Source organism: Neofelis nebulosa, chromosome 4, assembly GCF_028018385.1.
Source record: "Neofelis nebulosa isolate mNeoNeb1 chromosome 4, mNeoNeb1.pri, whole genome shotgun sequence".
Classification (NCBI taxonomy): domain Eukaryota; kingdom Metazoa; phylum Chordata; class Mammalia; order Carnivora; family Felidae; genus Neofelis; species Neofelis nebulosa.
In genome coordinates this window covers 148526409-148554377 of record NC_080785.1, presented here as the reverse complement: position 1 = coordinate 148554377, position 27969 = coordinate 148526409, and the positions used below count along the sequence as shown (strand labels likewise).

The 27969-nt window shown below is 44.6% G+C and overlaps 1 protein-coding gene across 17 annotated transcripts in view; it reads right to left on the bottom strand.

Annotated features, from left to right (window-relative positions):
• The window catches only part of SFMBT1 (Scm like with four mbt domains 1), a 129778-nt gene extending 106802 nt beyond the window's left edge, over positions 1–22976 (bottom strand). For 5 of the 17 annotated variants that reach the window (XM_058726582.1, XM_058726576.1, XM_058726579.1 and 2 more), the window contains exons 1-2: positions 22198–22447; positions 10912–10984 (exon numbers count right to left, since the gene is read on the bottom strand). The gene's annotated coding sequence lies outside the window, so the exon portion shown is untranslated. Of the gene's footprint in view, positions 1–1079; positions 1154–10911; positions 10985–21292; positions 21537–22197; positions 22448–22878 lie in introns of those variants that run through there. The other 12 variants (XM_058726584.1, XM_058726586.1, XM_058726575.1 and 9 more) reach the window with 7 other exon arrangements.
• Between the last annotated feature and the right edge of the window lie 4993 nt (positions 22977–27969).

The window sequence follows — 27969 nt, the reverse complement described above, 5'->3', positions numbered from 1 at the left end:
AAGCCTACGCTTCTAGACTGTCCCCGAATCAGCGGGCCTGAAATCTACATTTCCAGGCCCTTATAGCTGGGTTCCCCCATGAGGCTCTGCCAGCAGCCCCAAGAGGAGGACAGGTTCCTACTTGGTGATAGTGAACTCCAGCAGCATCAAATCAAAATGGGGGTGTGTGGGCTCTTAGTAATACCACCTTCCCCATTTGCTCCTCCAGCCCCTCTATCTAGTTCCTAGAGATACACCCCTTTTTGACTGAAGCACCTGGAGTGGTTTCCAACTAGACACTGACAGTCCACTAAATTCAGAATTTATATAATTCACAGACCAGGGTGAACCTGTGCTATTTCTGTGCTAAGAAATATTCATTTGTTCATTCACTCATTCAACAAATTTTTACTGCACACCTACCATAGGCCAGACCCTGTTATAGGTGCTAGACACACAGGAGTAAACAACACAGACAAAAATCCCTGTCCTCAAAGAGCTTACATTCTAGTGGAAGGGAGAGATAATACACAAAACATAAATACAACACACAGTGTTAGATAATCAATGCTTAGGAGAAAAAAAAAGTAAACTAAGCAGGGCAGGGATATGAAGCAGAGGAGGGCTGAAATTTTAGATACACAGGTCACGGAGGTGATTTTTGGGAAAAGAGCCCAAGGAAGTGAGGGAGCCAGTCGTGCACATATCTACAGGAAGAGCATTCCAGGCAGAGGAACAACACGTGCAAAGGCCCTAAGGAGGGAGCCTTCTTGCCTGCTAGAGAAAAGCAGGAGTCCTACATGGCCAGAACAGATAAAGGGAGGAAGTCTGAGAGGTGGGGGGGTAGGCCACGAAGCCTTGTAGGATACAATAAAGACATTAGCTATAGTAGATTTCTGAGCAGAGGAATGACATCACATGACTTAGCTATCAACAGAATCCCTCTGTGTCAAGGGCAGACTTGGAAGCAGCAAGGGCAGAAAGCAGGGGACCAGTTAGGAGACTACTGAAACAGTCCAAAGGAGACTGGATGATAGCTAGGACCAAGGTGGTGACAATGAGGACGCTGAGCAAATTCTGAATAGATTGTGAACTCCTACCTGATCCTTAAAAAGTCAGGGGCTGGTCCGTGAATCTTGCTGGAATTCACACAATAGAAATTCCTATAGGACTCCTACCCAGTGAGAATATAATAGCTTTAGCCAAAGAAAATTAAATTGTAAATTAACATTCTGCAATAGTCAATACAGGGAAAAACTATGTATAACATGATACGGTTATAATATTTTTATACAAATGTAAAGAATCAATATAGAAATACAGAATTTATAGTACCTATAAATTTAGCTGACCAGATTAAAGTATTACCTTATTAGCTAATTTCTTTTAATTTTTTTTTAATATTTATTTTTGAGAGAGAGAGAGAGAGAGAGAGAGAGAGAGAGAGAGAGAGGAAGGGATAGAAAGAAAGAAAGGGAGACACACAATCTGAAGCTGGCTCCAGGTTCCAAGCTGTCCCACCAGAGCCCAATGTGGGGCTTGAACTCCCAAACCGCGAGATCATGACCTGAGCCAAATTTGGACGCTTAACTGACTGAGCCACCTAGGTGCCCCATTATTAACTATAATTCTAAGAGAAAAATAATCATATGTAAATTTTCTAGAAAGCAATGAGAAATTTTTCTTTCTTTTTTTTTTTAGAGAGAGCGCCAGCACGCACATGAGCCAGAGACAGGCAGAGAGAGAGAGAGAGAGAGAGAAAGGCTCCACGCTCAGTGGGGAGCCCAATGTGGGGTTCAATCCCATGACCCTGGGATCATGACCTGAGCCAAAGTCAAGAATCAGACGCTCAAGTGATTCAGCCAACCAAGTGCCTGCAGTGAAGAATTTTAAAACTAGAAGAAATCTGAAAGTCCCATTCCCTTAATTTTTGGATGAAGGCAATAAAGCCTAGATATAAATGAAGCTTGATCTTTCTTCATGCACCAAAACATAGTTTAACAGTGGATGGCAATATTTCTGAAATATATTTTTACTTTCTTGTATGTTTAAGAGTGAGGGTCCTGAACACATTCTCAGTTTTCCTTGGTAACTCCAGCCTCTCAAAAGAACCCTTATGTCCAGCCCCAAAGTAATGCTGGGCTTTTGCGAACTGCTGCCACCACTATCTCCACTCATAGTCCTCCCTGCTGAAAGGGTCTGCTTTGAACATGAGACTGGAAACTAGTTCAGACCCATTCATAAACAGAAGTGAGACGAGGTAAGAACCAAAGAAGAGAAGTCAGCTTTGGCACACAAGCTTTATAACAATTATTGCCAACACTTAGAAATGGATTTTGCTTGTTAAAAGTGTTGGGCTGTGTTGTGGGAACGAAGCTTGCCCCCAAATGGATGGCTGGAGCAGCGACGTAAGTGCAGTCCTTTAGAGAAAGTTCTGCCCCAAAATGTAATTCATCACTCCTAAGAAAGCATAAAGTTTAAAATTATTTAAAGAAAAATTAACTTTTGACCATTAGTACTACAAATATCACCACATATAAAAGCAAATTGCTGGGACCCCTGGGTGGCTCAGTCAGTTAAGCATCGGACTCTTGATTTCAGTTCAGGTCATGATTTCACGGTTTGTGTGTCAAGCCCCCCATCAGGCTGAGACTGCCTGGGGTTCTCTCTCTTTCTCTCTCTTTGCTCTTCCCCACTCGTTCCGTTTCTCTCTCTCTCAAAATAAACAAACTTTAAAAACTTAAAAAAAGAAAAAAAACCAAACTGCCAAGGTAATATTTACTTCTCAAACAAGCACTTAAAAGTATAAATAGCAGGGCACCTGGGTGGCTTGGTCCGTTAAGCATCCGACCATGATTTCACTGTACGTGGGATGGAGCCCCAAGTCGGACTCTGTGCCGACAGTGCAGAGCCTGCTTGGGATTCTCTCTCTCCCTCTCTGCCCCTTCCCCATGCACATGCATGCTCTCTTACTCTTCTCTCTCTCTTTCTCTCTCTCTCTCTCTCTCTCTCTCTCAAAACTAAATAAATAAATAAGCAAACAAACAAACACCCAGAAAGTATAAATAGGAAAAGTAACAAGCTTTAACAAACAGGTACTTCTTTTCATCTACAACCTACCCCACCAAAATTCTCTAGTCAGCTGACATAAACTTACATTTGTGGTCCCCTTATTACCATTCTACCGAAACTAGTTTATTTTAAAAATTAATAATAAAAAGTTTAAGATTAACCTGTATTGGAAAGGGAAGATTCACAAAATGAGAACCATAAATCGAAACAGTTAAAATGATTCACATATAAGCACTCAACATAATAAGCTCCCTCGGCAATTAAAGAGCAAATACGGGAGCTCAACAGATAACATAAATACAAAGTTTGGGGCCCACTAAGGACATAATATAACTCTTGCCAAGCTGCAAGCTCACAGCCAGAGGATGAGTTTTCCCTCCACCCCCATATCCTGACTACTACACACTCCTCCAATTCCAGGTGGGTCCCTGTAGGCCTAAGTTCCAGATGTGAACAGCCCAGGAAACGTTAGAGCTAGCTCTTTGCTTCCTCTACTGCTTTCAAAGAGAAAGAGCTAGAAGGAATCTCACCAGGGTTAAAGCTTTTAGGAGGAAACAGCACTAAAGATAAAGGCTTGGAAAGGGATTTTTAAAGGAAAAGTTCAGGGTTATTTTCTTCTTTACACTGAGCACTTCCTCCATTAAAAAACCAAATAATTTAGTTTATCAGGAAGTCTTACACTAACAATACAATATATGAATAAGTATTCACTGATCACTCATTCCCTGACCTTTCCTCCCACAAAAATGATTTCCCAAAACAATACCCCGTAAGACATCAGCCCCTCCGACACCCCTGCCAAAGTACATTCCACGGTAGGCACTCTGTACCTCTTTTGACAGCACTTAAACACCAGCTATTCCGTGGCATGTCTTACCACAGAACCGTAAGCTTCTCCAGGGCAGGGAGCTCACTCCACTTGGCATTCCTTAAACTCCTGACACTAATGCTTCACACTTCATAGCTATTTAGCCATGGTATCATGGTTACCTCTGATTCAGTACTGAGGGGAAAACATACAACTTTCTACGGCAGCAATAACACTCCTGCCACCAGGGAGGAGCACTGCCACCGTCACAAAAGAAAGAAATCCGCCTACCTCTGCCTCAGGTACCTCGGACTTGTCCTAGGGTGCGCACTAGCCAATCGGGAGCACCTTTTTCAACAAGAATGAATGGAAGAATCTCAGAGCTCGTTAAAGCAGAGTCCCTGTATAAATGTATCAGGCATTGTCCACAAGTAATTGGCTTGCCCTTCAAATTCTTCAAGTGAAAACATGTCTTCAAGCCACCTGTTCTTTAAGCACTCGATGGTCCAACTCACCAGGCTCTCCTGTGGTCTTACAAAGCCTTTCACAAGATAAAGAATCTGACTAACCTACTGATTTCTATACTTCTCATATCCCTTCTTGTAGGCACCTTTAAAACTTGCTTTCCGACATAGTATCTGATACTGTGTGACACTTTCTTCGCCACAACCCAAGTCTACAAGTCACAGCCTTCTGCCTGCCTCCATAGGTCAGAACTATTCACTAGAACATAAAATAAGTGGCAGAAAGAAGGCCACAGCAGAGCAAACACACTTGGCTCAGGAACACCCAGGGGCACCCTCAGTGGCTGACCATCACTACAGCCAAGAGCAATGACACTCACAGACCACTAGCACATGCCCACCTGCCCGCCACTGGCTCAGCGTGCACGTCCTCTGAACACAGGACACAGTCACGGGTTAGGACTGTACGAACGCAAAGAGAAAGAATACACTACCAAGAACTGTCATACATGTTTTGAGGAAAGTATTTTAGAAGCAACAGCAGTACACAGAGGAGACACTGATGGGGGTATGAATATGTGCTCTGAGTAGTGTTCTGAAGTGTCATAACTAAGAACTCAGACTACTGGGATATACTGAGTTGAACAGGGTTCAACTACAGAATGCATCAACATTCCAAATTCAGTTTCTTCAGAAATTACTGTACTGGAACCAAAGCATCATGTTTAAAGTTCCTTGCCAAGTAGCTCAAATAAAAATCAACTGGTTTTTATTTTTTAATTTAGGTACATATCTGCCAAACGAGCAAAGGAACACAAATACACTTCCAGAAAGTGATATAATTTGTTAGCCAATCCATGGTGCTGCAATTGTCTCAAAACCAAAAACCAAAACAAATTATCTAAATTTGTAACAAGCAGCATGCACTCAGGGCTTGGACTCTAAAGGCCTGGTCCACACGTCAGCAGCCTATGGACATCTACGGACATCTACAGACGCTTCAGGAACTCAGTCTGCAGCACCTCTCCTGCAGCAGGGAAAGGGGGGAGAGTGGCAGAGCAGGCAGAAGGCCTCTACATGACTCTGCCTCCTACTACGCTTACTCCACTGCACCCACTTCCTCTTTTCTCTGGATTTGGGGGACAGGGACGGGTTGGAGAACATTTTTCTACAGATACACTAACTCAGAAAAAAACTTTAAATATTACAAAGCTCATCTTAATCCAAGCACATTCAGTTATCATTAATCCATGGTACTGTTTGTAGCATTAAAAAACTGGAAATAACACAAAATGTATACAAATAGGGAACTGGCTGAATAAATTAACATGCATCCTGGGAGCACCTGGCTGGCTCAGTAGGTAGAGCATGCGACTCTTCAGCTTGGGGTCATGAGTTCAAATCCCATGTTGGGCATGAAGCCTGCTTTCTTTTTTCTTTTTTTTTTTTTTCCAACTTTTTTTTTTTTGGGGGGACAGAGAGAGACAGAGCATGAACGGGGGAGGGTCAGAGAGAGAGGGAGACACAGAATCGGAAACAGGCTCCAGGCTCCGAGCCATCAGCCCAGAGCCCGACGCAGGGCTCGAACTCACGGACCGCGAGATCATGACCTGGCTGAAGTCGGACGCTTAACCGACTGCGCCACCCAGGCGCCCCGTATTTTTTTCTTAAAGAAACATTTTTTCTAACGTTTATTTATTTTTCAGAGAGAAAACGTGTGAAAGCAGAGGAGGAACAGAGAGAGAGGGAGACAGAGGATCTGAAGCGGGCTCTGTGCTGACACTGGAACAGCCTGACATGGGGCTCGAACTCATGAACTGTGAGATCATGACCTGAGCTGAAGTCAGTTGCTTAACCGACTGAACCACCCAGGCGCCCATGAAGCCTACTTTAAAAGAAAAAGAGGAAGAAAAAGAACAAGGTGCATCCAATATAACAGACTCCTAGATAATCATTAAAAGAATGAGGCAGGGGGCGCCTGGGTGGCTCAGTCGGTTAAATGTTGGACTTCGACTCAGGTCATGATCTCACAGTTCGTGGGTTCAAGCCCCACATCAGACTCTGTGCTGACGGCTCAGAGCCTGGAGCCTACTTCAGATTCTGTGTCTCCATCTCTCTCTGCCCCTCCCCCACTTGTGCTCTGTCTCTCAAAGGTGAATAAATGTTAAAAAATAATAATAATATAAAAAAAAGAATGAGGCAGGGCTTTGTGTACTTTGATATACCTCAGATATTTTAAATGAAGAGTACCGGTGCGACTGGGTGGCTCAGTCGGTAAAGCACTAACTCTTGGCTGTGGCTCAGGTCATGCCTGCCGTTAGCACAGAGCCTGCTTAGGATTCTATCTCCCTCTCTCTGTCTCCCTCCTGCTTGCTCTCCATCTCTCTCAAAACAAATAGAAATAAACTTAAAAAAAATAAAAATAAATGAAAAGAGCCCTACCAATTGTTTTTTTTTTTTTAAGTGGGTAGGGAAATATATGTTTTTATACAAATAGAATTTTTCTGGAAAGAAAAAAGAAAGTAGGAGTAACAGTGGCCTACAGAAGGGACTGAGGGTCTCAGTAAAGGAGTACACTTTTTCACAATTTGAACATATTTTACTAGGTACACGTATCCCTGTTAAAATTAACAAGTCCTTAAGTCTGTGATCATGATAAAATTAAAGCAATGGAAGAAAAAGTGTTGCTATTAAAAGCAATCTCAGGGCGCCCAGCTGGCTCAGTTGGTAGAGCATGTAAGTCTGATCTCAGGGTTGTGAGTTCAAGCCCCATGTTGGATGTAGAGATTACTCAATGATAAAATCTTAAAAAATAAAAATAATAATATGCAATCTCTTCTTTCTTATCCATCTCTAATTCTTTGCAGAAAAATTTGAATTTATTTAAACAAGTGTGGCGTGGATATACAGAGGTCCACTCTACCTTCCTCCTCCAAAGCCATAGCCAATTTCTTGCCATAATGTTAAAAAAAAATTTTTTTTTTCACTTGCTTCTCAAACCAAGATGCAAAAATCTCCTAAATGTCTGGCTCTAATGTAACCAAAGTTTAAAGGATTCGTTAGTAAGTCCATAACTAAAGTCAGTTACATTTCATATGTTAATATTGTGTTCTAATCAGATTTTATGAGGAAACAGTTTCACCGAAGATCTTATCTCTAAACTTACAAAGAACTTTAGAATTTCTGAAGAGTCCAAATTTCCTACTCACCCCAGCAAAAGTCACTTCAGTAAAAAAACTAGAGGGTTTCTCCCTATAGCTTCAAAATTTCCAAAGCTTCTCCAAAGCAGGACTGGGGAGAGGGACTGCAGATAAAGCTTCAGTAAGCATGTCCAACTCTCCTCCACCTCTGCAGATGCCTTCCCTGGCCTCAGGGACCCCAGAGCACCGATTCAGTTAACAACAGTGAGAGGACAGCAGATCCGCTCAGTCTGATCCCGAAGCTCAGCATGGGGCTCACGCACCTGCCAGTAACAGGCTCTCATCAGTCAGTCACACCTGGGCAAACGAAGTGGCAGGTGGCACAACCTCACCCCCACACAGAACCAGACTGCTGACCACCTCTACAACTACTACCAGAAAAAGTAAAGCAAATGACTGTAACTAATGCCCTCCAACTGGATTTTTACTAATGGAAATATATTTGTTGAAGACCTATAGATGTGCAGTTACCTTGGAAAAAATACTAAGTTGAAATAATGACAATGAAGTTAAGGAAAGAAATTTTGCTAACCTAAAACATTAACCAAAATAGATACTCTAAGCAGCAAAATGCTGAGTTCTCATGAAAAAAATTCTGAACATCCAGAATTAAACTATATAACACTGTACAAAAATCTCTGGACTCTGGGGGAAAAAATGACTTCCTAGATCATCTACAGGTTGGTTGTTTATTCACACCTCCATTTAACATAGATGTATTTGCCATGCACTATCTCAGTAGCAGGCACGCCATGCTGGTTAAGACAGACCCAATTCCTCCTCTTGCACTGCTGGTGGGGATGCCAAATGGTGCAGCCAGTGTGGAAAACAGTATGAAGGTTCCTCAAAAAGTTACAAATAGAACTACCCTATGATCCAGCAATTGTACTACTGGGTATTTACCCCCAAAATACAAAAACATTAACTGAAATGGATACATGCACCCCTGTGTTTATTGCAGCATTATTTACAAAAGCCACATTAAGAGAAGCAGCTCAAGTGTTCACTGACTGATGAATGGGTAAAGAAGATGTGGTATGTACATACAATGGAATATTACTCAGCCCTAAAAAAGAATGGAATCTTGCCATTTAGAACATGGATGGAGCTAGAGAGTATTATGCTAAGTGAAATAAGCCAGTCAGAGAAAGACAAATACCATAGGATTTCACTCATATGTGGAAGTTAAGAAACAAAACAAACAAGAAAGGGGAAAGAAAGAGAGAGAAAGGGAGAGAGGCAAATCAAGAAACAGACTCTTAACCACAGAGAACTGATAGTCACCAGAGGGGATGGGGTAGGGGTTGAGGGAAATAGGTGATGGAGATTAAAGAGGGCACTTGCTGTGATGAGCACCAGGTGTTGTATGGAAGTGTTGAATCACTGTGTTGTGCCCTTGAAATTAATATAGCATTCTGTTAACTACACTGGAATTGAAATTAAAAACCTAATTAAAAAAAAAAAAGACCCAGTTCCTGTCTTCATGAAGGTTACAATAGTATATACAAGAACAATGCATCAGGGCGTTGTCTAGTTCTCCCACAAGGAGCAATAAGGAAAAACATCACTGGAGTAGATTTTAATATTCTCTACAGTGTGCCTTCAAAGCGTATACAATAAATTAAATTTTTTAATTTAAATACAAAAGTGAGCTGAAAATAAGATAATTTCATATAGTGATAAATGCCATAAAGAAAACCAAACAGCCATATGAAAGTAGTACCTGGAGTGAAGGTAAGGATATTGAAGCAAGTTTCACCCCTGAGCTGAAGCCCCCATCATCCTATGATGAAAAGGAACTAACTATAATAAACTTGGTGTGCTTGGAGGGACAGAAAAAACATGGGAAAGCAGTGGAAACATGGCAGAGACGGGTAGGGGACAAATCACAAAAGGCATTACAGGCCACAAAAGGAGTTTGGATTTTACTGTAATGACTACGGAAAGTCACTGGCAGGCTCTAAACCTGGGAGTGACAAGATGGAATCTGACTAAACATGATAGCTTCTTGTTTTGCACACAATGCATTTTCGTGGGGAAAGAAATGTTACAGACGGTGGTACTGCAATGCTGCCTGTGTGCCTCCATCAGGCGTAGTTACCCACCGCCTGCTCTCTGCTAGGCTGTGCGAGGTACTGATGGGGAGGAAAACACGGTCTCTGACCTTGAGCTCACGTTCTGGTAGAGATGAGAAACACTGAATACATAATTACAACTGTAATATTTGTAAGAGTAGAATACTAGCACATGAGCACCCAGGGTAGTTAATGTGGCCAAGAGCAGTCTAGGAAGGGAGACCTCACACACGACTGGAGTCTTACAGGGCAAGCAGGGATTTCCTCAGTGCATTCCACTCTGCACAACACCCAAGCCACTGGTGGGACAGAAGAAAATGTAGGGGCTGTAAAGGCTCTTTCTTTTAAAGAATATTATATAGAATTTTTATGGTGGGATGGTGGGGGGGGGGGTGTTAACACATAAAACTTGCAACTGTAAGTTCACAGCTATTGCTTAAATAAAATCTTATTAAAAACTTCAAAAGCACAAACTTCCAATTATAAAATAAATTAAGTCCTGGGATGTAACGTACAGCACAGCGATTATAGTTAATAATACTGTATTGCATATATGCTAAGAGAATAAATCTTAAAAGTCCTCATCACACACACACAAAAAAGCTTTGTAATTGTGTGTGGTGAAGAATGTTAACTAGACTTGCTGTGGTCATCATCCCCTAATATATACAAATATTGAATCACTGTGTTGCACACCTGAAACCAATACAATGCTGTATGTCAACCATATCTCAATTTTAAAGTTAATTATCTTTTAAAAAGAACTTCAATTATGTGGTGTTCCCGCCACACAAAAATGCAAGTCTACATGTCACTTCAACAAGTGGATCTGTGCTGTGTGTGTGTCTGTGTGTCTGTGTGTTACTCGTCATGAGCTGAGATTAAAAACTTGTTTTATTTTTTTTTTTTAATTTACTTATTTTGAGAGATGAGGCAGAGAGAGAGGGAGAGAGAGAATCCCCAGCAGGCTCCATGCTGTCAGCGCAGAGACCAACGCAGGGCTTGATCCCACGAACTGCGAGATCATGACCTGAGCCAAAATCAAGAGTCAGACACTCAACCAACAGCACCACCCAGGTGCCCCTAAAAATTTTTATTAATACCAACTTTTCTCGCAGCCATTTTTATACTCTCCCCATCTCAAACAAAAACAGGCTTTCATCAAAATTTTCAAAGAAAAAATCCAAATACTCTCCACTTAGATTCAAAAATGATTAACTATTTCCCAATTAGCTTTATCTGTGTATATGTACCTACATGTATGTATACTTCCTGAGCTATCTGGAAGTAGTGGAGACATCATGACACCTCACCTCTAAACGCTTCAGCTGCTGTCCCCCAGGAATAAGGGCATTCTCCTATATAATCACAATGTCATTAGCACACCTAAAAAAAAGAAAAAGGAAAAATAATCAACAATTCCTTAATATCATCTACTATCAGGTACCTAAGTTTTAAAAATATTTAAGTATGGGGGTGCCTGGGTAGCTCAGTTGGTTAAGCATCCAACTTTGGCTCAGGTCATGATCTCATGGCTTGTGAGTTCAAGCCATGGCTTGTGCTGACAGCTCAGAGGCTGGAGCCTGCTTCGGATTCCGTGTCTCCCTCTCTCTCTCTGCCCCTCCCTCACTCATGCTCTGTCTCTCTCAAGAATAAACATTAAAAAAATAATTTAAAAAATTTAAAAAATAAAAATATTTAAGTATGAAGAAAGGGCTTTGTTGAAAACCTTACTGAAGTATTTTAATAAACTGATTAGATTTATTACTTGTATTTCATTATTTTTCATTTTTAAATGTAATAATACTTTATAAAATTTAAGTTAAAAATCAAATATTCAAAAGTCAATTTTTTAATATTAAAAGTGATTATGGTAATTGAATACGGCAAAAAGCATGAAAGTGGTACACGCAAGATTGACATTTCTGAAGTGCTGTGTTAGTGGAAGGACACTCTAGACAGAGGGACATCCATGGAAAAGGATTTGCAGAAGAGCAGGGTCTCGGTGCAGCTGGGAGCAGGGGGAAGCATGTGAGAGAGAGGGAGATGAGCGGGACAGGTCACACAAGAGGAGCTCTTCGAAGATTCTGCATGCTTTCCGCAGGAGTTTGGACTTCATCCCTACTGGCAGTGAGAGTTCTCCATGATAAAATCAAATTTGTTTAGAGAGCTCTATCTGGCCACAGTGTCAGATTAACTGGAGAGCAGGGAAGATGGGGGGACCATTTGGAGTCAACAGAACAATGTTTACATTTTTCACTACAAATACTTAACATTTTAGTAACACTGTGGGTTGAATAAACCTGCTATACTGGTCAAGGGACAAAACAAAAACAGTAAAATTAAACTAAGTTTATCTTGAATGTTCATGTTATAGAAATGCAGCTTTAAAGACAGAAAAGTACAGTCAGAAGAGACATGTAAATTTTGAAAGAAGCCGTTGGGCACTTCTGAAGGTTTCAGCATTTAAGGAGCTGGCTCTTTTAATACCCAGTTTCACTTTCCAAAGTGGCTTTCCGTTTCCTTGGCAGATTCATCACTGGCACTAATTTTATGTTTATCAGTCACAATTAAAAATTTCCAAAGGAAAACCAATGGGAAAGAGGTGGGTGCAAAACATAAAGCGATTTTCAAATACACAGAGTGCCCTCAGGGCAGTACTAGAAGTAACTGCAGAAGCTCCCTGTACAGAGTCCAGGCGCCGGATGCCAAATCTGCCCAGAGGAGGAGGAGCGGGGGGGGGGGGGGGGGGGGGAAGGGGGAGGAGGGGGGAGGGAAAGGAGGGAGGAGGAGGGGGAAGGATGGAGAGGGGAGGGGGAGGAGGGAGTAGGAGGGGGGAGGATGGAGGAGGGGGAGGAAGAAGAGGAGGGGGAGGAAGGAGAGGAGTGGAGAGGAGGTGGGAGGGGGAGGAAGGAGAGGAGTGGGGAGGAGGTGGGAGGGGGAGGAAGGAGAGGAGTGGGGAGGAGGTGGGAGGGGGAAGAAGGAGAGGAGTGGGGAGGAGGTGGGAGGGGGAGGAAGGAGAGGAGTGGGGAGGAGGTGGGAGGGGGAGGAGGAGGGCAGCCCTGGGAGGCCCCCCAGGAGACCTCTAGTTTTATTTAGGTTACATATCAGGCTTCCTAGAAAGATTTCATTTGAACAAAGGGTTCCATAGCTTTAAAAACGTTTGAAAGCTAACAAGTCTGAATTGCATGAACGTTCTTAAGTCAGAGGCTGGTAACTGAAGAAGACTGAGTTCCACAGGAGAGCTGCCGCACGATGAAACAAACACCATTACTACCATCGCTGAGGAGGAACGTAGAGAAGGAGATCTCGGCAGACAGGCCTACTGGAAGAGTAGCAGCTTTGGAGTAGAATAAGGAATTGTTTTGGACCTGTGCCTTTTGAGGGACCAGTGGGGCATTCAAATTGGAAAGGTCCAGACAGTAAAGGACATGTGGATACAAAGCTTAACAGAAAGGTTTAAGAGGGCTAGGTGGTCTAAACGTGGATGAATCCACCAAGAGAGCTGTAAACAGAGAAACAAGGGTGGGTCTGAAAAGGTCATGGAAGGCAAAAAGAAAAGGGTCTTCCTCAAGACAGGACCCTGTGGGGCCATCCACACACAGGGCCACTTTAGGAGGAGACCCTGAATTTGCAATAGCCTGTGTCCGATAACAGAGAGGGCACAGGCTAGACTGGTTAGAAATGGTTTTCTACAAAGCAGAGGCTACAGAAGGGCAAGGGGGTAAGAGTAAGGGTACTGGCTAGGAAGCAAGTGAAAGACTGGACAATGGGTCCAGATCTGAAGGGGCTGGAACTCAGAGAAAAAGGAGATCACAATGAGATGGGGGAGTATGGAAGCCTCCTGAGGAGGCTGTAGAAAAACACCACACCGGAATCTAAGATTTCACTAGTAGAGGTATTCTGGAAAGAGCTCCTTTTAGACATGTTAATAGGAAGCCAAGATGAGGGTAAAGACTGGGCGGGGACATTGGGACAAGGTCTTCAGAACCCTGTAGTGCCTTAAGGCCCTGGGTCTGGCAGCAGGAGTCATGCAACCCTCCTCAAGCACTCATTGCAAAAAAGGGAGATCCACCCTACAAGGGAAGGCCACAAGAGCCCACCCAACTCTCCATTCCCTTGTCATGCCCACTACTGGCAACCGGATCTGACAACTGAGTCATTTAAAGCTGCTCTCAGTTCACCCTGGAGACCCTACGTGCCCCTTAAGGAAAAAGCACCCTCCCACCCCTGTAACATCTAGGAGCAGATCTGTTTCCCAATTTATGTACAATGTTATTTGTATTAATAATAAAAACTATGTACATTTTAAATGTAAATATAACTCATCACTGAAGACTGGGAAACCAGCTTTAAAAAGGAAACAAAATGGGGGGCGCCTGGGTGGCTCAGTTGGTTGGGCGTCCGACTTCGGCTAAGGTCATGATCTCGCGGTCCGTGGGTTTGAGCCCCGCGTCGGGCTCTGTGCGGACAGCTCAGAGCCTGGAGCCTGTTTCGGATTCTGTGTCTCCCTCTTTCTCTGACCCTTCCCTGTTCATGCTCTCTCTCTCTCTCTCTGTCTCAAAAATAAATAAATGTTAAAAAAAAATTTTTTAAAAAGGAAACAAAATGGAAATAATAAACATTAATTACATTGAGAAGTTGAGGGGTTCAAATATCATAAATGACCATAATCACAACAACAAAACACTCAAAGTTTTTCAAATTTCTACCTTTAGTTACCAGACTACCTACTCCTGCCCATTTTGCTCAATAATAAAAATGAAAACGAATAAAAAGGAAACTATACTCCTGGAAAGAACACCTATCTACTAATTTTTTTTTTAAAAAAGGAAAGGATGGGGCGCCTGGCTGGCTGGGTTGGTAGAGCATATGACTCGATCTCAGGGTTGTGAGTTCAGGCCCCGTGTTGGGCAGGAAGCTCACTTAAAAAAGAAAAAAAAAAAAAAAAAAGAATGTCTAACAGTTTACTCACAAACACCAATGTTTATTTTTAAAAATTAACAAAATGACTCTGGTGTATAAATTGGGCTTTTCAAAATATCTAACTGACAATTCAGGAGCACCAATGACCCACAATAGGGAGAGAATGGTGTAAAAGAGGTGCTCACTAGTGTCCTAGGGACGGTATCTGTCAAAGAAACTGACACATTCAGAAAAACCTTACTAACTCTAGGAAGCAACTAACCACTCTGATTTCCTTAAGAACTGAGCAGTAAGTTAAGGCACCAAAAAAAAAAAGAAAAGAAAAGAAAAGAAAAGAAAAGAAAAGAAAAGAAAAGAAAATCAGGCTTCATGCCATTGTCAATTTTTCAAGGGTTTCAAGAAAGATAATCAAAAGCAGCCTTGTCAACAAGGCAGTCATAGGAGCGGTGATCAAGAAATGCCCCAAAGTATCTGCCCTTTTCCAGTAACAGAGTATTCAGGAGACTCACCCATGTTTACTACACTAATACAGGCATTTAAACAATAAGAGTTAAAACAACAATGAAAGAAAAAATTTACAGCTCTTTAGCCATTCTGAAAGTGCTAACTGTTCAACGTGTAATCCTTAATTCTGTCAAACCTGCTTTCCCTCTATGACTGGATATCTGTATTTCACAAATGCAAAGTTAAAGTAATACAATAAATTTAAAATATAAAGCATTATTTATGTAGTAATATTATTAAGTAGATTATTGAGCCTCTTTAAAAACTCACTAGTTTTCCATGAATACAGAAATGAGATGTTAAATATGGCAAAACCTCAACTAACCGGAACAGCTGGTCAATGAGTCACTGACTAATCATGCCTCTCAGATAGCTGAAGGGCTATTTACAACTTTGAATACGCAAACTTTTTTGGTTAACTGTTCTGGATAGATGTTTTGACCCAGACCTACATTGTGAACACGTGATTACGCGGTAAGATGTAATCCTAAGACACACAAGCCTCTCTGTTCCACCCAAGTGAGACCCCAGACTGTAGCAACCCCTGCTTCTACACTTTCCCGTCTTCTACCCCGTTGGCACAGTCTGCTTCCATCCGTCTCTGGCATCCCAATAACCAAGTATGTCAGGACCTGGTTCTCCCAGCTCTGCCGGCAAGCTACAGAGTTCTTCCACGCAAGATAAACGAGTCCTAGTGTAGAAATCTAGAGGTTTCTGTGACCTCTATTTTACATGCTGTGAAAATACATTTTTAAAAATGTACTTCCTCAAAAAGAAATTCTGATGCACATGCTACAGTACCTATGGATGACCCTCAAGGACACTATGCGGAAACAAGCCATTCACGAGAGGACAAAAACAGTATGATTCCACATATATGAAGTGGCCAGAGTAGCCAAGTTCGTAAGAGGGAAAGTAGAATGGTGTTTGCTAGGGCCTGGCAGGGAAAGGGAAATGGGAGTTACTGTCAGTGGGCTCAGAATTTCAGTTTGGGAAACGTTCTAGAAATGGATAGTGGTGACAACTGCCTGCACAACATCGTGAATGTATTTAACGCCACTGAATTGTACACTTCAAAATTGTTCTCTCTCTCTCTCTCTCTAAAAAAAATTTTTTAAAAAAAGGGAGCACTGAGTGGCTCAGTATGTTAAGTGTCCAACTTTGGTTCAGGTCATGATCTCATGGTTTGTGGGTTTAAGCCCCGTGTCGAGCTCTGTGCTGACAGCTCAGAGCCTGGAGCCTGCTTCAGATTCTGTGTCTCCCTCTGTCTCTGCCCCTCACCCACTCGCACTCTCTCTCAAAAATAAACATTGAAAAAAAAGTAAACAAATAAAATGGTGAATTTGGGAGCACCTCGGTGGCTCATTAGCTTGAGCGTCTGATGTCAGCCCAGGTCATGATCTCATGGTTAGTAAGTTCAAGGCCCACATCAGGCTCACTAGTGACAGCACAGAGCCCACTTTGGGTCCTCTGTTCCCCTCCCTCTCTGCCCCTCCCTCACTTGCGCGCATGTTCTCTCAAAAATAAACGTTAAAAAAAAAATGGTAAATTTTATGTTATGTATATTTTACAAGCAAAATAATTAAAAATTTTAAATATAATGAAGATTTACTTCCTCACTGTGTTCACTATGTTCTAGACAGGTGACATGCTAAGTGATTCTGTGTCTTCTTCATTCAATTACCCCAAGAAGGTTATTTATTTACACACAAGCAAAAATGAGCCAAAATGGTACCTTAAAATTATGATTCCAAATTACTTAGCCTTACCACTGAGGAGATGCTACACAGCGACTACCTCAAATGTTTTTTTAAAACTCTGCAGGAGGGGGACACCCGAGTGGCTCAGTCAGTTGAGTCGGACTTCAGTTTAGATCATAATCCCACGGTTTGTGGGTTCAAGCCCCACATTGGGCTCTCAGCCATCAGCACAGAGCCCACTTCAGATCCTGTCTCCCTCTCTCTGTCCCTCCCCAGCTCACGTTCTCTCTCCTTCTCTCAAAATTAAAAAAATGTAAAAGGAAAAAACTATCCAGGGTAACAGAGTGCCTGGATGGCTCAGTGGGTTAAGCGCCCAACTCTTGATTTCAGCTCAGGTCATGATCTTACAGTTCATAGGATGGAGCCTCGCGTCAGACTCTGCACTGACAGTGTGGAGCCTGCTTGGGATTCTGTCTCTCCCTCTCTTTCTCTCTCTCTGCCCCTCTCATACGTGCTCTCGCTCTCTCTCATAAATAAATAAATGAAAAAAAAAAAAAACTATTCAGGGGCACCTGCGTGGTTCAGTTGGTTGAGCCTCCCCAACTCTTGATCTTGGCTCAGCTCTTTGATCTCAGCTCCTTCCCTGCTTGTGCAGTCTTTCTCTGTCTCTCAAAATAAATAAATAAACTTTTAAAAAATTAAAACAAAACTATTCAGTGTAAAAAAAATAATTTGGAATCCAAATCAAAATATTTGTTGGTTAACACTGTCAACTGAACGTCAGCATCAGAAACTCTTGAGGTATTTTAGTAGTTGCTAAAGTTCTCTGCCCGTCCGTCTCATGTTGTCACTCCAAGTACGTTAACTATCTTGCACTTGCAACTGCCGACAAACCACCTTCCATCTCTCATCTAAGACCCTCTCCAAACGTCATCTCAGACTAAAACCAACTTTCCCAGACCAAACAGATACTCTGAACTGCCCTATGCCAAATCGGTTTAGCAACTAACCTTTCTCGAGATTAAGCAAAAGTGTCAAAAAGAAACCTACACACAACACGGTTAGAAATGCCACCTCATAGCCTCTCCCTGCACAGCCAAATGCCTGACTCTGATGGTACCAAACTTTCAAACCACAAAGTTCAGTACTTAGTATCTTTTAGCACAACATAAAGACTATATCTTTTGTTTTTTAATTACACTCTTGAGTGATCACCTAAAGACTAAGAGAGCTCAATAAGGGTAAAAACATCCTCTTGGATAAGAGACTAGAAATTAATTATATACAAATCTTCAGGTGCCTCTGAATTACAGGCAAAGGTTTACATCCAAACTTGTCAAAACTTCTGCAGTGTAGTCATAATTTTTCTATTAATAACTTGTCTTTGTTCTTATTCTCTCTCCCACTTTTGTAAAATTTAAAAATGAACTGGCAACAACCTGACCACATCCTTTTTATTTTAAATCATTTCCAATGGGGCTAGTACCACTTGAAGAAACAGAATCCTATCAAAATCCCACTCCCTGAAGTATAATGGTTCAAAATCTCCCCATAACCAAAATCCCCAGAGACCTTCGCCCAATTTAACAACTATGTATAGGGAGAAATATTGTTTCAATTGCAAAGCATCCCAGTTAGGTAACAAATGCTACTTACAGAAAGATAACTGCCCGCCCTAACAAAGCTACACCATTTACTGATCATGTGCTTTTTATGTACAAAAATATTTGGCATTCAAAATACCTGCCTACATAATGGTCTGCTTTTTGGATCATATTCATTTATTTAACATGAGCATAACATGAAGTCTTAATAAAAAGGCCAATGAAGTTTTGAGAGTTCACCTGTTCTATAGACTTTAAAGTCAAACGATGTCTGTATCCATACCCTCGTTCTGTAGCTAAGCCCAGTCTATCACCACTGTGAAAGCAAAAGTACCCTACAGAAGCAGCAAGTTACGGACAGGAAAACCATTTTTAAGGAGAAAAATTAAAATTCAAAGGAACAAATATTAAAAGGGGAAATGACCTTTCCTATGTATTTTGTTTCTCATTTTGCATCTTTAGTTGCAACTCTCAAAATTTAACAAGGTTTAAGTTAAACAGTTGATCATGTAAAAGCTAAGAAATCTCTAAAAAAAAAAAAAAAGGCATACACACAACCAGTGGATCAATTACTAAGTGATGAATTACTGTCTTAACTAATGATGCTATGAATCTTGGAGTAGAGTAACCAAACCTAGCTTAGCTGTTGGCTAGTTAACTGACTGGCTTAGTCACAGAAAACAATTATTCAGCGAAATCCATTTCACAAAAGAAAATCTTTTTCTTTTAAGTTTATTTTTTTGAGAGAGTGCTCGCGCAGGCACAAGTGGGAGAGGGGAAGACAGGGAGGGAGAGGGAGAATCCCAAGCAGGCTCCTCATTACCAGCATAGAGCCACATGCAGGGCTTAAACTCACAAACCTCAAGATCATCACCTGAGCCAAAGTCAGATGCTTAACTGACTGAGCCACCCAGAAATCCCCAAGAAAATCTTTGAACTTAGTGGACTATGCCCCATACATCACTACCACAGGCCTTAGGCAGTTCCCAACTTTGTATCACAAAGACATCCTTGCAATAAAAAACACAGGCCATTGTGAAGAATCGACAAGAATTCACTTACAACTTCTAACTCCTCTCCTTCAGAAGCAGAAACAAGAAAATGTACAGGAATATATTGAAAGGCATTTGGGAAGAGTAAGCAAATTGCTGAAGTACTTGCTTCAGTGAAAAAACGAAACAAAACAAAACAAAAACTTCCTAGATGGCTAATACAAAAAGGTATCCTAATCATGTTGAAATAAAAAAAATAATCACACTTGACATAATTTTTAGTTACCTTTTGTTTTTGCTTTCATCACTAAAGTTTTAATGACTGGATAAGCCAGGCGAATATCCTGCATATATAAATCAAGTTAATTGCTGTCATTTAAAAGGTTGTTAAAGCTTTATACCCACATTCTTTAATTCACTGAACTTTAAAAAATCAATTTTCATTCAATTTTCTCAGCAAATTGTAGGCTTTAAGGAACTGATTCATCTACTAACACCTTAAACACTTACTTGTTGGGAAAGTTCATGATCCATCCTCCAAGCCTACTATCTAGAAATACCTCAGTATTCCAAAAATGGGAAGTAACACACTGATACTGGGCCTGTGACCACAAGGATGCCCAACAACCACAGATCCAAATCTGCAAAGCCCTGCTTCAGCTGAAAAGTGGCCTTCTAACTAAGAAGTTTCCTGGGTCAGAATTTTTTGTTATTCTAGGTAGTAACAACCATTAAGAATTTTTATAAAAGCATTTAGGGTCATGGCAAAAATGACCATAACTCCAGATTTACACACCTGCTGTCCTTTAGCTTAGTATCACCCTCACCCTCAAAAGGGTTCTGTTATGAAGCAAAACGCACTAGTGACGCCAGAAGTCAGAACTGTGGTGTCCCCTTAGGGAGAGGGTACATTCCTCTCTTACTCATGAGAGGAATGTAAAGGGAGCCCATTGGGAGGCTGAAAATTCTGTGAATCTTGATCTGAGTGTGGTTATCAGGGCATATGCATATGCATTTAAGGTCTTACTGTAAATCAGACCTCAATTTAAAAAAATTAAATAGAATTTTTAGAACACGCTGAATAAATATGTAAATGTCTGTGTTCAAATAATAAGTGATATAAAATAATCCTAGGTGTAGCAACTAAGATGTTTTTTCCAAATGTATTTTGATAAAGATGTATATTTATTGTGAGCACTTTTATGTAAAACCGGTCAAAACACAGACCATGATTTTTTTAATCTCTCATTTTAAAAAGTTGCCAAATTTGAGATCTGAAAGCATGCAGAAAGATGACCTATTCATCCTCTGATTTTGCGAATAAGGAAAACCAAATCTTGAGGGTAAGAACCATACCGAGATAAGGCAGCTAGTCAATGACAACAGTAGTAACAGAACTGTTTCCTGATCTTGAGCCACTCCCGTTTCCACCAGGCCGTTACTTTTGTGACACTGTAAACAAATATGAACTCTGGATCTACCTGTGGCCTAGAAGGATTCAACATAGCCTTCAAAATAGCAGACCAACAGGCCCCAAAGTGTATACACAAAGACACGCTCATCTTCCTCCTCTCAAGACAGTTGGCAAAGGATTGATCATATTTTCAGGCAAGCATTTTTCTTGTGATGCAATCAAGTGTGACATCTTTAAAATGTGGTTCAAGAGGAAAAGGTATATGCAGGGATTGGCAAAATCCATCCTATTTCCTTTCAAATCTCTTTGATGGTTACTTGGTTCAGAATACTATGTCACTAGGTAGGACTCATGAAAACATCACTTGGGGCCGTTCAGGAGCACGGCTTGGAGTGACCCGCTGGGAAAAACCCTCACTGAACAAAAATCTTGTCTCTGCCTTAGGTGTCCTACCCAGCTCCCTGCACATACCAACACTTGCAGGTGACCTGTGCCTTACAGCTTAGTTTTAGAGCCCAGCGAAGAGCTGACATCTTGCTAAAAACTTAACATACATCCTTTCCGCGGGAATTTATTTCTGTTCTCACAAGGCGTTTCTGCTCCCCACAGAGCAGGCCTTGCTTCTCAGGACTCTCTGCTCGCCTCTCCACAGCCTCTTCTTCACGGTTTAAAACGAGACTTTAAGAACAGAAATCGAAACGGTCACGGCCCTCCCGAGCGAGCGGGTCCGGCTGGGGTCGGGCGGCGGGTGCCCGGCGAGCCCACTGCCAGCTCGCGCGCGGCGCCAGGGAGGCCCGACGCACTCCACCACGCCGGCCCGAAGCAACCGGTTGTGGGGGCCGCTAGACGCTCCGCAACAGCGCAGCGGCCACCTCGGCCCTCGGAAGTTCGGACCGCCGCGAGGGCAGCACGTCCCCGGCCTCAGCTGCGGGTTCGCGCCCCGGCCCCGGAGCGAGCCCGGGGGGCGGGTCCGCGGGGGCTCGGCGGGCGGGAGCGCGGGACGCGCGGGGAGGGGCGCGCGGCGGGCCCAGAGCGCCGGGGAACTTGGGCGCCCGCCGGTGCCGCCGCCCGGCCACTTTCCTTTCACGCCCCCGGGGCTGCCGCGCGCCGCGCCGCCCTCCCGGGGCCGCCGGCCGCCGCGGCCGCTCGCCGCCGCGGCGAGGCGCCCAGGCGCGCTCCTGCAACCCGGCCGGCCGGCGCGCGGGGCCGCGGGGGCGCGCGAGGCCGCGCGCGGGCGCCGCGCTGCCCCCCCCCGCCCCGCCCCCGCCCCCAACGTGCCGCCGCCGCCCGTTGGCGCCTCAGCCGGCGCGCCCGCCGCCCGCCGGCTGAGGCGGTTTTTCGTTGGCAAAGTTGCGCGGCCCCCTCGAGGGGGGCGCCGCGCGGTCCCCCGCCCCAGCTCCGCCGCCGCCCCTTCAGGCCGCCGCGCGGGAAGGCCCAGCTGGCGGCCCCGCTTTTTTACCTGCCGGGAGTTTTCGCGCGCGCCCTCGCTCGATCGCTGGCTTTTCCCTCCTCTCGCGCCCGTTTTCTTTCTTTCTTTCCTTCTTTTCGCTTCCCCGCGCGGGCGCTTTTTCCGCTCGCGCCGCCCGCGCTCGCCCGCTCGCGCCCTCCTTCCTGCTGGGCTCGGCGGAGCGGGGCGGCCGGCAGCTCTCCCCGCCCCCCTCCACCCGCGCTCCGGCGGAGGCGGCGGCGGCGGCGGCGGCGCTCCGCGCTCCGACTCATTCCAATATGGCACGGGTGCAGGGCGCATGCGCCCGCGCCCCCCCCCCCCCCCCCCCCACCATTCCGCGCTCCTCCCGGCAGCCCGCGCCCCTCGCGCCGTGCGCGTGGCGCCCCCGGGCCGGGCCTCCCCGAGCCGGCCCGCAAGTCTTCCAACCCGGCTGGGGCCGCGCGGGATGCGAGGCGTTAGGGGAGTGAGGGGCCGGGATCGGGCGCCGCCGGCTACCCCCGCCCCTCGTGCCCCGAGCCACAACTTGCCACGGACATCCCCGAGGCCGTGGCGTGGGGCACGCGGCGGAGCCTCCGGCCCCCGACGGCGCGGCGACCCCGTGCGGGCGGGCCCCGAAAGGGAGACGCGCCCCGGGGACCAAGCACCCACCCTATCCCTTCTCTGACCCACGAGGGAAGGGCCCTCGAGTCTCACCTCCAGCTGTGCAGGGAGCCCAGTGGTGTCCGCGGGTCGGTCCTGGCGCCCGGGCCGGACGAAGCGCGCCGCTGTCGTCCGCACGTGACCGCCTCCGGCAAGATGGCATTAGCGGAGGAACGGACGGAGCCGCCACCGATCCCAGATGTGCGCGCGTGTCGCAGCGGGAGAGGGCTGCGTCCACCCGCCTGGCCCACGTCGGGAATCTGGTGCGTCCTTCCGAGACCTGGAAGGGCACCCAAGTGCCCCTTGTCTACGAAGTCGGCCCCGGGCCCCCAGGCGCACTGGGTTTCTCCAGGCTTCCGCAGGAGGCGCCCTGTAAATCCGAGTTTTCCAGCCGCTCGGGGCCCCAGCGAGGGGGCACAAGACGGCTGCTGAATTCGGGCAGGAGAGCTGGGGGCCCGGGGTTGGAACAGAAGCTTAAAGGTGGCTGCAAGCCGGCCCCGCAACCCGAGGTGCCCACAGGCTGTTATGTTCTCCGAGCTCGCCCCTTCCCCAGTGAGCGCAGATGCCCGTGGGACAACCATACCCCTCCCCTTCTGCTGTGGAAAGTTCCCTCCGGAAGGAGTCTACATGCCGCAGAGACCCAGGAGTGTCCGGACTCCCGAGCCCAGGGAGAAGGTCTCGGACAGGGCGCTGATGTCTTCTACCTTTCAGGAAGGAGGAGGCGCCCCCACTGCAAGAACGAGGTTTGAGGTGCCAAACGCGGGCTCAGGCCACTTCCCGCTGACCTCACTACCGTGCTGGGAAATATTACCCCACTTTACAAACTTGCCCAAAGTCCCGCTGCTGGCTGGATTTGAATCCAGATTTTTTTTAACCACCACTTGAAAGACAGCTGACAACCAGAGAAAGAAAAATGTACAAATAAAGTATCCATAATACTAGGGAAAGCATAAAACCTTCCATCTATATACATGTCTTTACATAGTTGCAAGCAACCACACATTTTCTTTTGTGTGTGTTACTGCCACTTAACATTTTCTTTTGTTCTTGGTTCATTCTTAAAGTGTGCAGGTATCCTCATCCATTCACTCAGTCTCCTAATATGGTATATTTGGATTCTTTACCATTGTTTGCTAATATGTCCTCTCATTCTGCACTTGGGACAAATTCCTGGCAGTTAAGTAAGCAGGTACAAGGCAGAGGGGTTTTGGTCCACAGTGCCCCAGAACTTTTGCAAAGAGTTGCAAGGCTCATGCTACTACTGCCTCCCAGGAACGAGCGGTAAGAGGCATAATACACATCTCTAAGCAGTTGGTACCACCCTTTTTTCTCCTGCTTTACTAGTGTCTGTCAGTAGTTCAAGGTTACTTTAGCCTTTCTTAGATGACTTTAAAAATGTTATTTTTCTCATCATTTACTATTCATTCTCCTTTCTGTGAATGATTGTTCATATCCATTCATCAGCTGGCAGACTTGAGCCTCTTCTAACTTTGAATAAGCATTTTTTATAATCAATATTATTCCTGTATCATCAGTGATGCAAGTATTTCCCAGTCTGTTTTTTTTTTGTCTTATTTTAATGTTCAATCTGTCATTCTTGTCCTTTTTTATTTTATTGCTTGAATGCTAACAAATTGAGCTTTCTTCCATCCGATGGTCCATTTTCTGCTAGTTTTCTAAAATCTCATTTTATATTTAATTCTTTGACGACTATCCATCCCAAGTTTATTTTGCTGTGTGAAGTAAAATATGGACTCAAATCCCCACCAGCATCACCAGGTTTTATTGCTTATGCAGTCAGCACTTATTAAATATTTTCCCCCTGCCCTTTGTTTAGTAAAATCTGATTGGGTCAATCTGTTTCTGAATTCTTCATTTCTTTTCACAGACCTCACTTTGAGCAGATACCATATGGATCTAACTATTGGTTCTTTAGAATAGGTTCTAACATCTAACAGGGCGGGCTATATTGCCCTTCATAGAATTTTCTGTTATGCAGAATATCACTTGGTAACCATACTGGTGTCTGTGTCCATATACATTCTAGTTAACATATAGGGATTAAGAATGCTGGTTTTGAAGACGGTACCATCCAGATCCAACACTTGCAGCCCCGTGACCTTGACAAATTACTTATCCCATCTAGGCCTAGGGGATATATAAAATGGGGATAAAAGTAATCCCTGCTTCACAAGCTCAATGCCAGGCACATAGTAAATGCTCAGTAAATGTCAGCTGTTGTTACTGATATTTTTAGTTCTAAAAAACCTGAGGTTTTTGCATGGAGTTACATTAAACCTATGAATTAATTTAAACAGATTAAATATCCTATAAAATTTCATCTTCCCAACCAGGACATGTGCTATCTTTCGATTTATTTGAAAAATTTAAAACTCAGAAACGAGGTTCTTTGTTGACTCCTGCCTCCTCCCACTTCATGACCTCTGAGGAAGAAGAAGAGAGGAGAGCCACAAAGAAGACTTAAAACCTACCACTGGAGAGTCTCCCTTGTGCCCGGCTGGTGTGGGTATGGGTGTGGGCGCACATGCACAAAATCTCCTTTAACCCTTCACCATCCCTCAGGGTAGATCATGGTGTTCCCTGTGGACAAAGAGCAAACCGGGAACTTCCAGGTCACTCTTAGTGAGAGGCAGAGCTAGGCCACTAACCAGGGACACCAGCTCTTCAACCGCTCTGCTGCTTGGAATTTCAGGTGGGAATCATGCACAGAAGGGGCAGCCCCCAGCAGAGCTGGGAGAAAACTAACTTCTGGTCATGGCGCACCCTGGCCTAAAAACCTCCCAGGGATTTCCATTGCACTTTGAATAAGTCCAAAAGACTGACTTTGGCCTATGAGCCTGGCCCTGCCCACCCTCCAACCTTACCAGTCACCACTCATCTGCCTTGCTTGCTGAGGTTCAGCTGTGCTCATCTCCTTTCCACCCCATAAGTATGCCAAGCTCCTTCCCACCACAGGGCCCTTGCACACACCGTTTCCAATGTCTGGTACACTCTTTTCTCCTCCTGCACCCACCTTCACATAGCTGGTACCCTCCCATTGTTCCAGTATCTGTTTAACAAGGTGGTCTCCTCAGAGAAGACTTCCCTACCTATCCCACATAAACAGGTTCTCTCTCTCTTCTCACCCTCCCTCCCTCCTAGTTTTTTCTTTACAATTGGTATTTATAATTTACCTCTGTATTTGTCATTTGTTTGGCTTCTGTCACCTTGTCTAATCCCATAGACAGATCTCAGTCCCCCTGAGGGCAGAGATGAATCTAGCCCTTTCCCTGACAGGCAGTGGGTGGCTGAGAGGCTTACTCCCACATCAGCCAGCAGCATCTAAGACCAGAGGTTGGCACACCCATGAGGCACCTTGGCCATTCCTAACACTGTCTCTACTTCAAACTGGCTCTGTGGGGTAGAGGTTATTCCTCCCATTCCCACTGACCAAGGACTGAGTGCTTCTCTGCTCTCTGTGGGTGTGTATCCACCCAGGGCCTTGTTTTGAATGAGAACATGAGGGCCAGGTCTGGACCCTGGGAACCAACAGAGCCCTCAACCAGGGCTTGGGGCTGTATTCAACCCCAGAAAAACTTAATTAAGTTCCAAAGCCTGCCAGGCCCTCCTGTCAGGAATCAGCAGTCCTCCATTGCTACTGGGCAGCCAGTACCCTTTAATCAGCCCAAGTGAGACAAGTCACATAATGACTCCCTGTGGCTAATTACCCAGGTGATCAAGTGATTACCACCACCAAGTAACTGCTCACATCATGCCACTCTCCACGGAGGCCTGGTCCACTTGCTGGGCCTGCTGCCCTGGGGGCACAGGCTACTGCCATATGTTCCCCCAACACCTGCCCTGATCCGCCTCCATGTTTTAGCTCCTGCAAACACCCCCACCAGGGTTCCTCTCTCCTAGCCTGTGTTGGCATGGAAAAAGCAGTGTGCTTGGAGGCAGACAGCTCGGGGTCAAGTCCAGATTTAGTAGTCACTGCTTCTTTATAGGACTTTCTTTACAGGAGCTTTCACCTCTCTGGACCTCAGTTTCCTTATCTCTGTAAAATGGGGATGAAGCCACCCGTCTGCCTGGGTCCTGAGAATCCAAGGACATAATGTTTGTAAATGTTCTTTGCAAACCATAAAGCACAACAGAATTGTGAGAAATAATTGGCCTAGCCCCAAAGCCACCTCCTCCAGGAGGCCTCTCAAGATCTCTCCATTTCTTTCTCTGTCTGCCTAAGTCACTTAGCTTGTTTCTCCCCAGTTGCCTATCCTGGGAAAGGCACAGGCCTCAGGACTCCATTTTCCATCCTTGAGCACTACAAGCCCAAGGCTATGTTACACTCATTCCCAGGGGGCCCTCTCTGCCTCCACACCCCTCTTTTCTCAATTGATGGGGGAAAATAAATTAATGAGCACAATGTTCTCAATTTTATATTATTGGGTCCTGCATTTTGTTAAGCCTTTTTGCACCTTCAACTTCTTATCTATTAATGAGAGCTCACAGATACCAAAGGGCTGGGGGTGGCGGTGGGGGGTGGGCATCAAGGACACTCAGCAATGCAAAGGCAACAGGGCTGGAGTTTCTCTTTGGGGTGGCAAAATGTTCTAAAATTCGATACAGTGATGGCTGCACAACTTCATGATACACTAAAAAAACGCAAAATTGTACACCTTAAAAGGGCGAATTTTATGGTATGTGACTAGGACCTCAATCAAAAAATTGTATGAGAGGAGCACCTGGCTGGCTCAGTTGGTAGAACATCTGACTCTTGATCTCAGGGTCATAAGTTCAAGCCCCACAGTGGACAGAAAGCTTACTTTAAAAAAAATTATGAGGGGCACCTGGTGGCTCAGTCAGTTGAGGATCTGATTTCGGCTCAGGTCATGATCTCGTGGTTCCTGGGTGCCAGCCCTGCATCGGGCTCTGTGCCGACAGCAAGGAGCATGGAGCCTGCTTCAAATTCTATGTCTCCCTCTCTCACTGCCCCTCTCCCCACTCTCTTTCTCAAAAATAAATAAACAGTAAAAAGATTTTAATGTATGAGAAAAGTCTACGAGACAGTCTATAGTGACTGTCACAGCGGACATAAACTGGTAACTCTTGGGTCAGATGTAACCTATGTGGTACATTGCTTGGACA